Source organism: Lolium perenne, chromosome 7 (assembly GCF_019359855.2).
Source record: "Lolium perenne isolate Kyuss_39 chromosome 7, Kyuss_2.0, whole genome shotgun sequence".
Lineage (NCBI taxonomy): Eukaryota > Viridiplantae > Streptophyta > Magnoliopsida > Poales > Poaceae > Lolium > Lolium perenne.
Window position 1 is genome coordinate 124618022 of NC_067250.2, and position 14474 is coordinate 124632495.

The following is a 14474-nucleotide window of genomic DNA, read 5'->3' on the forward strand; positions in this document are numbered from 1 at the left end:
TTATATTGATCTATCTTACACTATAAGGTTACTTAAACATGAGCATTATTGTGGAGCTTGTTAACTCCGGCATTGAGGGTTCGTGTAATCCTACGCAATGTGTTCATCATCCAACAAAAGTGTAGAGTATGCATTTATCTATTCTGTTATGTGATCAATGTTGAGAGTGTCCACTAGTGAAAGTGTAATCCCTAGGCCTTGTTCCTAAATACTGCTGAGTTACTACTGCTTGTTTACTTGTTTTCTTGCGTTACTACTGCTGCAATACTACCACCATCAACTACACGCCAGCAAGCTATTTTCTGGCACCGTTGGTACTGCTCATATATATTCATACCACCTGTATTTCACTATCTCTTCGCCGAACTAGTGCACCTATTAGGTGTGTTGGGGACACAAGAGACTTCTTGCTTTGTGGTTGCAGGGTTGCATGAGAGGGATATCTTTGACCTCTTCCTCCCTGAGTTCGATAAACCTTGGGTATCCACTTAAGGGAAAACTTGCTGCTGTTCTACAAACCTCTGCTCTTGGAGGCCCAACACTGTCTACAGGAAAGGAGGGGGAACGTAGACATCAAGCACTTTTCTAGCGCCGTTGCCGGGGAGGAAAGGTAAAAGGCACTCATACTCCGGTTCCAGGTAAAGTACTTTTCTGGCGCCATTGTGTTTGTGCTCGAAGCTATTTCCTTTAGATCCTACAATTGCAACTTTTTGTTTCTTGTTTACACTAGTTAGGCATAATGGAAAACATCTGTGAGCTCTTTGTACTATTTCCTGAGTCAAGACATGAATGGTTTAATGCGAAAATTAAAAAACCCATGGAATCTTATTTGCATGCTAGTAGCAATGATATTAGTATGAACGCTTTGAACACCATTGTTGCTAATGATATGGAAAATTCTAAGCTTGGGGAAGCTGGCTTTGATGAGCATGATATTTTTAGTCCCCCAAGCATTGAGGAGAAAATTTTCTTTGATGATACTTTGCCTCCTATTTATGATGATTATAATGATAGTGGTCTTTTGGTGCCACCTACTATGGAGAGTAAATTTTGTTGTGATTATACTATGCCCCCTACACTTGATGAGAATAATAATGATAGCTACTTTGTTGAATTTGCTCCCACTACAACTAATAAAATTGATTATGCCTATGTGGAGAGTAATAATTTTATGCATGAGACTCATGATAAGAATGCTTTATGTGGTAGTTATATTGTTGAGTTTGCTAATGTTACTACTGAAAGTTATTATGAGAGAGGAAAATATGGTTGTAGAAATTTTCATGTTACTAAAACACCTCTCTATGTGCTGAAATTTTTGAAGCTACACTTGTTTTATCTTCCTATGCTTGTTACTTTGCTCTTCATGAACTTGTTTATTTACAAGATTCCTTTGCATAGGAAGCATGTTAGACTTAAATGTGTTTTGAATTTGCCTCTTGATGCTCTCTTTTGCTTCAAATACTATTTCTTATGAGTGCATCATTAAAACTGCTGAGCCCATCTTAATGGCTATAAAGAAAGAACTTCTTGGGAGATAACCCACGTGTTATTTTGCTACAGTACTTTGTTTTATATTTGTGTCTTGGAAGTTGTTTACTACTATAGCAACCTCTTCTTATCTTAGTTTTGTGTTTTGTTGTGCCAAGTAAAGTCTTTGATAGTAAAGTAAGTACTAGATTTGGATTACTGCGCAGTCCCAGATTTCTTTGCTGTCACGAATCTGGGTCTACCTCCCTGTAGGTAGCTCAGAAAATTAAGCCAATTTACGTGCATGATCCTCAGATATGTACGCAACTTTCATTCAATTTGAGCATTTTCATTTGAGCAAGTCTGGTGCCATTTTAAAATTCGTCAATACGAACTGTTCTGTTTTGACAGATTCTGCCTTTTATTTCGCATTGCCTCTTTCGCTATGTTGGATGAATTTCTTTGATCCATTAATGTCCAGTAGCATTATGCAATGTCCAGAAGTGTTAAGAATGATTGTGTCACCTCTGAATATGTCAATTTATATTGTGCACTAACCCTCTAATGAGTTGTTTCGAGTTTGGTGTGGAGGAAGTTTTCAAGGATCAAGAGAGGAGTATGATGCAACATGATCAAGGAGAGTGAAAGCTCTAAGCTTGGGGATGCACCCGGTGGTTCATCCCTGCATACATCAAGAAGACTCAAGCGTCTAAGCTTGGGGATGCCCAAGGCATCCCCTTCTTCATCGACAACATTATCAGGTTCCTCCCCTGAAACTATATTTTTATTCCATCACATCTTATGCACTTTACTTGGAGCGTCTGTATGTTTCTTGTTTTTGTTTTTGTTTGAATAAATGCTTGTGTGGGAGAGAGACACGCTCCGCTGGTTCGTATGAACACATGTGTTCTTAGCTCATAATATTCATGGCGAAGTTCTTCGTTAAATTGTTATATGGTTGGAATTGGAAAATGATACATGTAGTAATTGCTATAAATGTCTTGGGTAATGTGATACTTGGCAATTGTTGTGCTCATGTTTAAGCTCTTGCATCATATGCTTTGCACCTATTAATGAAGAAATACATAGAGCATGCTAAAATTTGGTTTGCATATTTGGTTTCTCTAAGGTCTAGATAATTTCTAGTATTGAGTTTGAACAACAAGGAAGACGGTGTAGAGTCTTATAATGTTTTCAATATGTCTTTTATGTGAGTTTTGCTGCACCGGTTCATCCTTGTGTTTGTTTCAAATAAACCTTGCTAGCCTAAACCTTGTATCGAGAGGGAATACTTCTCATGCATCCAAAATACTTGAGCCAACCACTATGCCATTTGTGTCCACCATACCTACCTACTACATGGTATTTTCCGCCATTCCAAAGTATATTGCTTGAGTGCTACCTTTAAAATTCCATCATTCACCTTTGCAATATATAGCTCATGGGACAAATAGCTTAAAAACTATTGTGGTATTGAATATGTAATTATGCACTTTATCTCTTATTAAGTTGCTTGTTGTGCGATAACCATGTTTATCGGGGACGCCATCAACTACTCTTTGTTGAATATCATGTGAGTTGCTATGCATGTTCGTCTTGTCCGAAGTAAGAGCGATCTACCACCTTATGGTTAAGCATGCATATGTTAGAGAAGAACATTGGGCCGCTAACTAAAGCCATGATCCATGGTGGAAGTTTCAGTTTTGGACATATATCCTCAATCTCAAATGAGAAAATTATTAATTGTTGTTACATGCTTATGCATAAAAGAGGAGTCCATTATCTGTTGTCTATGTTGTCCCGGTATGGATGTCTAAGTTGAAGAATAATCAATAGCGAGAAATCCAATGCGAGCTTTCTCCTTAGACCTTTGTACAAAGGCATAGAGGTACCCCTTTGTGACACTTGGTAAAAACAGGTGCATTGTGATGATCCGGTAGTCCAAGCTAATTAGGACAAGGTGCGGGCACTATTAGTACACTATGCATGAGGCTTGCAACTTATAAGATATAATTTACATGATGCATATGCTTTATTACTACCGTTGACAAAATTGTTTCATGTTTTCAAAATCAAAGCTCTAGCACAAATATAGCAATCGATGCTTTTCCTCTATGGAGGACCATTCTTCTACTTTTCAATGATTGAGTCAGTTCACCTATTTCTCTCCACCTCAAGAAGCAAACACTTGTGTGAACTGTGCATTGATTCCTACATACTTGCTTATTGCACTTATTATGTTACTCTATGTTGACAATATCCATGAGATATACATGTTACAAGTTGAAAGCAACCGCTGAAACTTAATCTTCTTTTGTGTTGCTTCAATGCCTTTACTTTGAATTATTGCTTTATGAGTTAACTCTTATGCAAGACTTATTGATGCTTGTCTTGAAGTGCTATTCATGAAAAGTCTTTGCTTTATGATTCAGTTGTTTACTCATGTCATTACCATTGTTTTGATCGCTGTATTCACTACATATGCTTTACAAATAGTATGATCAAGTTTATGATGGCATGTCACTCCAGAAATTATCTGTGTTATCGTTTTACCTGCTCGGGACGAGCAGAACTAAGCTTGGGGATGCTGATACGTCTCCGACGTATCGATAATTTCTTATGTTCCATGCCACATTATTGATGTTATCTACATGTTTTATGCACACTTTATGTCATATTCGTGCATTTTCTGGAACTAACCTATTAACAAGATGCCGAAGTGCCAGTTCCTGTTTTCTGCTGTTTTTGGTTTCAGAAATCCTAGTAACGAAATATTCTCGGAATCGGACGAAATCAACGCCAAAGATCTTAGAATCCCCGGAAGCATCCAGAACACACCAGAGAGGTCAGAGGGGGGCCACAGGCCCACCAAACTACAGGCTGGCGCGGCCAGAGGGGGGGCCGCGCCGCCCTATAGTTTGGCCCCCCTGTCAGCCCTCCTGCGCCGCCTCTTCGCCTATATAAAGCCCCTGGATCAGAAACCCTGAGGCGTTCGACCACCACCACAGAAACCTTCCAGAGCCGCCGCCATCGCGAGGCCAAGATCTGGGGGACAGGAGTCTCTGTTCCGGCACCCTGCCGGAACGGGGAAGTGCCCCCGGAAGGCTTCTCCATCGACACCGCTGCCATCTCCACCGCCATCTTCATCACCGCTGCTACTCCCATGAGGAGGGAGTAGTTCTCCATCGAGGCTCGGGGCTGTACCGGTAGCTATGTGGTTAATCTCTCTCCATGTACTTCAATACAATGATCTCATGAGCTGCTTTACATGATTGAGATTCATATGAGTTTTGTATCACAATTCATCTATGTGCTACTCTAGTGATGTTATTAAAGTAGTTCTATTCCTCCTGCACGTGTGTAAAGGTGACTAGTGTGTGCACCGTGTGGTTCTTGTCGTAGGCTATGATCATGATCTCTTGTAGATTGTGGAGTTAATTATCATTATGATGGTATTGATGTGATCTATCTGGTTATATTGATCTATCTTACACTATAAGGTTACTTAAACATGAGCATTATTGTGGAGCTTGTTAACTCCGGCATTGAGGGTTCGTGTAATCCTACGCAATGTGTTCATCATCCAACAAAAGTGTAGAGTATGCATTTATCTATTCTGTTATGTGATCAATGTTGAGAGTGTCCACTAGTGAAAGTGTAATCCCTAGGCCTTGTTCCTAAATACTGCTGAGTTACTACTGCTTGTTTATCGTTTCTTTGCGTTACTATCGTTGCAATACTACCACCATCAACTACACGCCAGCAAGCTATTTTCTGGCACCGTTGCTACTGCTCATATATATTCATACCACCTGTATTTCACTATCTCTTCGCCGAACTAGTGCACCTATTAGGTGTGTTGGGGACACAAGAGACTTCTTGCTTTGTGGTTGCAGGGTTGCATGAGAGGGATATCTTTGACCTCTTCCTCCCTGAGTTCGATAAACCTTGGGTATCCACTTAAGGGAAAACTTGCTGCTGTTCTACAAACCTCTGCTCTTGGAGGCCCAACACTGTCTACAGGAAAGGAGGGGGAACGTAGACATCACGCTCTCATCGTCACATAAAAGAGGCACCTTGGTATACTCAAGTCCATAATCCCGCAAGGTTTGCCTCATCCATAAGATTTGAGCACAACTACTCGCCGCGGCAACATACTCGGCCTCCGCGGTAGAGACGGAGACACAATTTTGCTTCTTCGAATACCAACACACCAAATATCTCCCAAGCAAGTGACAAGCTCCGGATGTATACTTCCTATCAACCTTGTCTCCTGCCCAATCCAAGTCGATGAATCCACACAATGAGAAATCCGTGTCCTTCGGGTACCATAGTCCAAAGTTCGGGGTATCAACCAAATACTGGAAGATCCTCTTCACTGCCATAAGGTGGCTTTCTTTCAGATTTGCTTGAAACCGTGCGCACATGCCAACACTCAACATGATGTACGGACGGGAAGCACATAGGTAAAGAAGCGAGCCTATCATGGAACGGTAGAGCTTGTGGCCCACCGCCTTGCCGGTCTCGTCGAGGGTGAGTTGACACTTCAAGTGCATGGGAGTCCCATTACCGTTGTCTCCCTTCATATAAAAGCGCTTGAGCATATCTTGGAGGTACTTCGCTTGATTGATGAAGGTGCCTTGATGCATTTGCTTGATCTCAAACCCAAGAAAGTACTTGAGTTCCCCCATCATCGACATCTCGAACCTATTGGTCATCAACTTAGCAAACTCATCATTAAACTTGGTGTTAGTAGACCCAAAAATGATGTCATCCACATAAAGTTGGCATATGAAAGCTCCCCATTGACCTTCTTAGTAAAAAGAGTGGTATCAATTTTCCCCACTTCAAAACCACGGTCTTCAAGAAATTCCAGTAGGTGCTCGTACCAATCTCTAGGAGCTTGTTTGAGACCATATAGAGTCTTGTTAAGCTTGAGGACGTGTTCCGGGAATTGGGGGTCCTCGAATCCGGGGAGTTGCTTCACATATACCTCCTCATGCAAAGGACCATTGAGAAAAGCACTCTTTACATCCATTTGTTGAAGCTTGAAACCATGGTGAGGAGCAAAGGCTAAAAGGATACAGATAGACTCGAGTCTAGCAAAGGGTGTGAATGTCTCGCCATAGTCCACGCCTTCAACTTGTGAGTAACCTTGGGCCATCAATCTTGATTTGTTGCGGATGACGATTCCATGTTCATCTTGCTTGTTCTTGAAGACCCATTTGGTGCCGATAACATTGCGACAATGATCTAGACGCTTCATGAGTGTCCATACATCATTCATCTTGAAGTTGTTGAGCTCCTCTTGCATTGCTAGCAACCAATCGGGATCTTCGCATCTCCTCTTGCGACAAAGGCATGGTGCTCACAAAAGTTCACTAGTTTCCTCCGGGTAGACACCTTGCTCTTTAGATCTCCAAGGATGTTGCGTAAGAAATGAGACTTGAGGTGTAAGTTTCTTGTTGTAGCATCTTCACGACGAATGTTGGCCTTGGGAATAGATTCTTGTGAGGCCTCTTGATCTTCATAATGGTTTGGGTCCTCACCTTGACCATCATTGTTGTTGTCGGAGGCATCATCATCATGAGAGCCGGATGACTCGGGGGAATTAAGGAATGTAGTATCCGGAATGTTTTTTTTTCAAGAGCACACCAAAGTGTGCCTTATCTTTATAGAAAGCAGAATTTTGAATACAAGATGACTTCAACTCGCTGCGGACAACGAGCGCAGACAGACTCCACTCCGGCTAGTCCTAAGACAGCCACCACCAACACCACAAATACAAAGCAAAAAAAAGCATGTCCTAGACTAAACACCAACGCCGCGTCTCGACCAACGCCGGTCACCTCCGAAGAACAACAACTCCCACCGGCTTCCCTTGTCGACGCACCATCCACCCTTGATGCTGAAAAGGAGGTGGCAAGTGAATGGCGGGACTTGCTAGACCCGAGGAAGGCATCGTCTTGGACTCACCGGCGACGACGTACATTGCGCCGCTGGGGAAAAGCCATGAACAGCAGCGATCGCCGGAGGAGCGCAACAAAAGACCTCCAAGCCGTGTCTCCAAACACGATGCTCCCAAGAGAGGAACGACGTCGATGACGCCGCCGTCGTGCCGATCCAACTCCGAATCTAGGCTTTCGCCCGGAGACAACTACCAATACCACGAGGTAGCAAGGCACACTACTCGGCGACGCCTCTAAGGAGGAACACGACACCCCCGGGCGCCATCGTCGCCGGCCCGACATAAGTCGAGCAGGACTTTCGCCCGTAGTGTCACCGTCGCAGTGCCATCAGTATTGGGACATCACTGTCCATGTAGCCTCGCACCGCCGCCACTACAGCTCCTTGCCTTAGTAGACGCGAGGTCTTGGTCTCCAACGACGTGCTCGGACTCCCCACCTCCGTCTTCCACGTACTGCACAACCGAGAAGCTACATCCTGGACCTTCTCCCACCTTCAGCTCAGTCGAAGGGCACCCCAAACCGTCACTGTCGCACCAGCTCCAGGCGGACAGCCCTCCACGGTCGCGGCCCCGTGACCCAGATTGGGCCCGGATGGGCCTAGATCCGGCCCGCCACGCCGACACCTCCGCAGCCTCACGCCGCCTCCAGGAGAACATCGCGGACCGACCCCTCGTGGCGCCTCCAGCTCCTCCTCCATGGCCTAGGCCAGCCCGCGCCGCCGCCGAGATCTCGCGCCGTCGCCGCAGGCACCGACTCCTCCAGACCCCACGTCGCACGCGAGCCCTCCGCAGCACCCCCGACCGAGCTCAGCCGCTCCAGCCTCTCTCGCCCGCCGTGCGCCGCCGCCCTCCCTCCACTTCCATACGCAGCCCCAGATGACGCCACTCCCGCGCGCGCAGGAGGCCCATCGGGGCGCAGCGCCTCCTCGCCTGCCGCCTTCGACGGCCAGGCGCCGCCACCACCGCCGGCGTCGGCAGCGGTGGCGGCCAGCGGGAGCGCCCGGGGTGTGGCCTGTGTGAGCTAGGGTTTTCTCCTCCAGAGTCGCACGCGCGTGCGACCCGGGAGGCGTTTTCTTATCCGGAATGTTTGACCCCGAGTCTTCTGGTGTAGAACTTGAAGCTTGGCCTTGATCACTTGGTGGTGGTTGTTGCTGATGAGCTTGCGGTTGTTGTTGTTGCTGTTGTCGAACTTGAGGTTGTTGTAGAGGTTGGCTTGCATTTGGTTGTTCAATGGAAGAAGCTTGGCCTTGTGGTGTAGATGGCTCTACTTGAGTAGAACTTGGTCCTTCCCCGACACTCATAGGAGGTGGCTCTTGAGGTCGGTATAAGCCAACATCCATCCTCCCTATGGTATCTGAGGGAATTGCATCTCCTTTCTCACAAGAAGCACTTCGTTGTTCTAGAGAACTATCATCTTCATCGAATGTCACATCACAAGACTCCACAACTCATCCACTTGACTTTTTGAAGACTCTATAGGCGTGAGAATCCGTTGCATAGCCAACAAAGATACCTTCTTGAGCTCTTGAGTCAAACTTGGGACATGCGTCCTTCACGAGCACATAGAACTTGCACGAAGACCTTGAAGTAGGAAACATTGGGCTTGTTACCGGTTAGGATCTCATATGGTGTCTTTTCCAAGCCCTTGCGGAAGTAGAGGCGATTGTAGCATGGCAAGCGGTTGAGATAGCTTCCGCCCAAAAGTTGTAGTTTGACTTGCACTCCATCATCATGGTTCGAGCGGCTTCAATCAAGGTTCGATTCTTCCTTTTGTCGAATCCATTTTATTGGGGAGTATAGAGTGAGGAGTATTGATGTTGAATGCCTTCTTCGCCAAGGAAGTTATCCAAGGTGTAGTTCTTGAACTCCGTACAATTGTTGCTCCTTATTGCGAGGATCATGGTGTCGTACTTGCGTTGAACTTGAGTGGCAAACTCCATCATGGTCCGTTGAGTATCACTCTTGTACTTGAAGAAGAATACCCAACAATATCTCGAATAGTCATCGATGATGATGAGACAATACTTCTTCCCTCCAATACTTTCATGAGATGGTGGACCGAAGAGATCAACATGTAGGAGCTCCAAGCACCTTGTGGTAGATATAGTCGTCTTGACCTTGTGTGGAGATCCATGCATCTTTCCTTGAATGCAAGCCCTACAAACATGATCTTTGCAAAAGGGAACATCTTCTTTTAGTCCAAGAATGTGCCCCCTCTTGTGGAGACTTTGCAAAGTCCTCATGTCAACATGGGCTAGTCGGCGATGTCATAACCAACCCTTGTCACCTTTAGCAAATCGGCGAAGAGCGGATGATGTTGTCTCTCCGGATAAGTCAACGACATACAACCCGCTCTCCACATATCCGACAAAGGCTACTGATGTCTACGCACGCTTCTATTCCTGTAGACAGTGTTGGGCCTCCAAGAGCAGAGGTTTGTAGAACAGCAGCAAGTTTCCCTTAAGTGAATCACCCAAGGTTTATTGAACTCAGGGAGGTAGAGGTCAAGGATATCCCTCTCAAGCAACCCTGCAATTAAGATACAAGAAGTCTCTTGTGTCCCCAACACACCTAATACACTTGTCAGATGTATAGGTGCACTAGTTCGGCGAAGAGATATTAAAACGCAGGTGGTATAGATGGTGGTAAATGGTAATTGCGATCTGAAGTAAATATTGCAGGAAGTAAAGATGCAGTAAAACAGTAAATAAGCGATGTTTGCAGTATTTGGAAACAAGGCCTAGGGATCCTACTTTCACTAGTGGCCACTCTCAACATTGCAATCATAATTGAATATAAATATATGCACTTCATCATACTACTCTCCTGTTGGATAAAGAACTCAAATTCATTGGGCAAGTGTGCAAAAGCACACCTCAAAGGCGTATTCCCAAGTACTAGTAAACACCCCACACTGTCACCGTGAGCATTCATAGGAGGTACTAACACACCACAATTCATAAGGGAGTTACACACTGCGCACACACTGTCACCATTACACCGAGGTCACAGTAACTCCAAAGTTCATATAATAAAACACTTGAATAGCATATGACATCTAGATTGCAAAGCCTATGATCACATAGATGAACAAATAATGCTACTCTCAAACACTCTCTTGTTGGATAACAAACACCATTCATTGTGTAGGGCTACAAGAGCACACCTCAAGCCGGAGTAAACAAGCTCCACAACATCCGGAGTTCATATTAAAGTAACCTCTAGAGTGCATAATAGACAAGAGTAACATCTACATATTCATAAAGATCACACCATGGGAGAGAGAGATGAACCACATAGCTACCGGTAGAGCCCTTAGCCTCGGGGGAGAACTACTCCCTCCTCATCATAGGAGACAGCAACGGCGATGAAGATGGCGGTGGTGTCGATGGAGATGACTCCGGGGGCAATTCCCCGTCCCGGCGGCGTGCCGAAACAGAGACTTCTGTCCCCCGAAACTAGGTTTCACGATGGCGACGGCGCTCCTGGAGTCTTTCTGGAATATCGTCGATTATTGTAGGGTTTTCCGTCGCGAGGGAATATATAGGCGAAAGGGCGGCGCGAGGGGGTGCCCGGGGTGGGGTCCCCACCTGGCGGCGCGGCCAAGGGGTGGCCCGCGCCCCCCTAGGGTGTGGGCTCCTCGCGGCCCCCCTTCGTCTCTCCTTCGGACTCCGTGAAGCCCCTGGAAAAATAGGAACGTGGCCTTTTGTTTCGTCCAATTCCGAGAATATTTCCCGTGTAGGATTTCTGAAACCAAAAACAACAGAAAACAGGAACTGGCGCTTCGGCATCTTGTTAATAGGTTAGTACCGGAAAATGCATTAAAATGATATAAAGTATGAATAAAACATGTAGGTATTGTCATAAAACTAGCATGGAACATAAGAAATTATAGATACGTTGGAGACGTATCAAGCATCCCCAAGCTTAGTTCCTACTCGCCCTCGAGTAGGTAAACGATAACAAGGATAATTTCTGAAGTGACATGCTACTATCATAATCTTGATCAATACTATTGTAAAGCATATGAGATGAATGAAGTGATTCAAAGCAATGGTAAAGATGATGATTAAACAACTGAATCATATAGCAAAGACTTTTCATGAATAGTACTTTCAAGACAAGCATCAAAAAGTCTTGCATAAGAGTTAACTCATAAAGCAATAGATTCTTAATAGAAGGTTTTGAAGCAACACAAAGGAAGATTTAAGTTTTAGCAGTTGCTTTCAACTTGTAACATGTATATCTCATGGATAATTGTCAACACAAAGTAATATGATGAGTGCAATAGGTAAACATGTAAGAATCAATGCACACAGTTGACACAAGTGTTTGCTTCTAAGATAGAAAGAAGTAGGTAAACTGACTCAACATAAAGTAAAAGAAAGGCCCTTCGCAGAGGGAAGCAGGGATTACTCATGTGCTAGAGCTTTTTATTTTGAAAACATGGAAACAATTGTGTCAACGGTAGTAATAATTCATATGTGTTATGCATAAAACATCCTATAAGTTGCAAGCCTCATGCATCGAATACCAATAGTGCTCGCACCTTGTCCTAATTAGCTCGGATTTCCATGGATTATCATTGCATTACATATGTTTCAACCAAGTGTCACAAAGGGGTACCTCTATGCCACCTGTACAAAGGTCCAAGGAGATAGATCGCATTTGATTTCTCAGTTTTGATAGATCTCAACTTAAGGACATCCATACCGGGACAACATAGAAAACAGATAATGGACTCCTCTTTAATGCTTAAGCATTCAACAACAGATAATATTCTCATAAGAGATTGAGGTTTAATGTCCAAACTGAAACTTCCACCATGATACATGGCTTTGGTTGGCGGCCCAATGTTCTTCTCTAACAATATGCATACTCAAACCATTTAATCATGATAAATCACCCTTACTTCAGACAAGACGAACATGCATAGCAACTCACATGATATTCAACAAAGGTGTAAAAAGTTGATGGCGTCCCCAGAAACATGGTTACCGCTCAACAAGCAACTTATAAGAAATAAGATACATAAGGACATATTCAATACCACAATAGTTTTTAAGCTATTTTCCCATGAGCTATGTATTGCAAAGACAAGGAATGAAATTTTAAAGGTAGCACGCAAGCAATTTACTTTGGAATGGAAGAGAAATACCACATATAGGTAGTTATGGTGGACACAAATGGCATGAGTTTTGGCTCAAGGTTTTGGATGCACGAGAAGCATTCCCTCTCAGTACAAGGCTTAGGCTAGCAAGGTTGTTTGAAGCAAACACAAGTATGAACCGGTACAGCAAAACTTACATAAGAACATATTGCAAGCATTATAAGACTCTACACTGTCTCCTTGTTGCTCAAACACTTTTACCAGAAAATATCTAGACTGTAGAGAGATCAATCATGCAATCCAAACTTCAACAAGCTCTACGGTAGTTCTCCACTAATAGGTTTAGACTACATGATGCAAGAGCTTAAACATGATATATGAGAGCTCAAAACAATTGCCAAGTATCAAATTATTCAAGACAATATACCATTTACCACATGAAGCATTTTCTGTTTCCAACCAAATAGCAATCAACGAAGCGGTTTTCAACTCCGCCATGAACATTAAAGTAAAGCTAAGAACACCAGTGTTCATATGAAAAAGCAGAGCGTGTCTCTCTCCCACACAAGCATGATAGGATCCGATTTATTCAAACAAAAACAAAAAGGAAAAGGAAAACAAACAGACGCTCCAATTAAAGAACATAAGATGTGATGGAATAAAAATATAGTTTCACTAGAGGTGACCTGATAAGTTGTCGATGAAGAAGGGGATGCCTTGGGCATCCCCAAGCTTAGATGCTTGAGTCTTCTTGAAATATGCAGGGATGAACCACGGGGGCATCTCCAAGCTTAGACTTTTCACTCTTCTTGATCATATTATATCATCCTCCTCTCTTGACCCTTGAAAACTTCCTCCACACCAAACTCAAAACAAACTCATTAGAGGGTTAGTGCATAATCAAAAATTCACATGTTCAGAGAGGACACAATCATTCTTAACACTTCTGGACACTACCCAAAGCTACTGAAAGTTAATGGAACAAAGAAATCCACTCAACACAGTAAAAGAGGCAATGCGAAATAAAAGGCAGAATCTCTCAAAACAGAACAGTCCGTAAACACGAATTTTTTAGAGGCACTTAACAGGCTCAGATGAAAAAGCTCAAATTGAATGAAAGTTGCATACATATCTGAGGATCACGCATGAATTTTTTCAACATTTTACGAGCTTCCTACAGAGAGATCTACTCAAATTCGTGACAGGTAAAAATCTGTTTCTGCGCAGGAATCCAAATCTAGTATCAACTTTACTATCAAAGACTTTACTTGGCACAACAATGAAATAAACATGATAAGGAGAGGTTGCTACAGTAATAACAACTTCCAAGACACAACAAAACAGTAGCAAAAATAAAAACATGGGTTATCCCCCAAGAAGTGCTTTCTTTATAGCCATTAAGATGGGCTCAGTAATTTTTATGATGCTCTCGCAAGAAATAAGAGTTGGAGCAAAAGAGAGCATCAAAATCAAATAAGAAACACTTTTAAGTCTAACCCACTTCCTATGAAAAGGAATCTTGTAAATAAACAAGTTATTGAAGCATGAAGCTACTATCATAGAAAGACAAAGCAAGTGCAAATTCAAAATTCTCAACATAAAGAGGGGAAACTTAATATTATTAAGATGCATATAACCATGTTTCCCTCTCTCATAATAACTTTCAGTAGCATCATGAACAAACTCAACAATATAACTATCACATAAAGCATTCTTATTCACATGCATAAAGGTATCATTACTCTCCACATAAGCATAATCAATTTTATTAGTAATAGTGGGAGTAAAACTATCACAACCATCATTGTAATTATCATAAATTGCAGGCATGGTATAATCATAATAAACTTTATCCTCCATAGTAGGTGGCACCAAAATACCACTATCATTATAATCATCATAAATGGGAGGCAAAGTATCATCAAA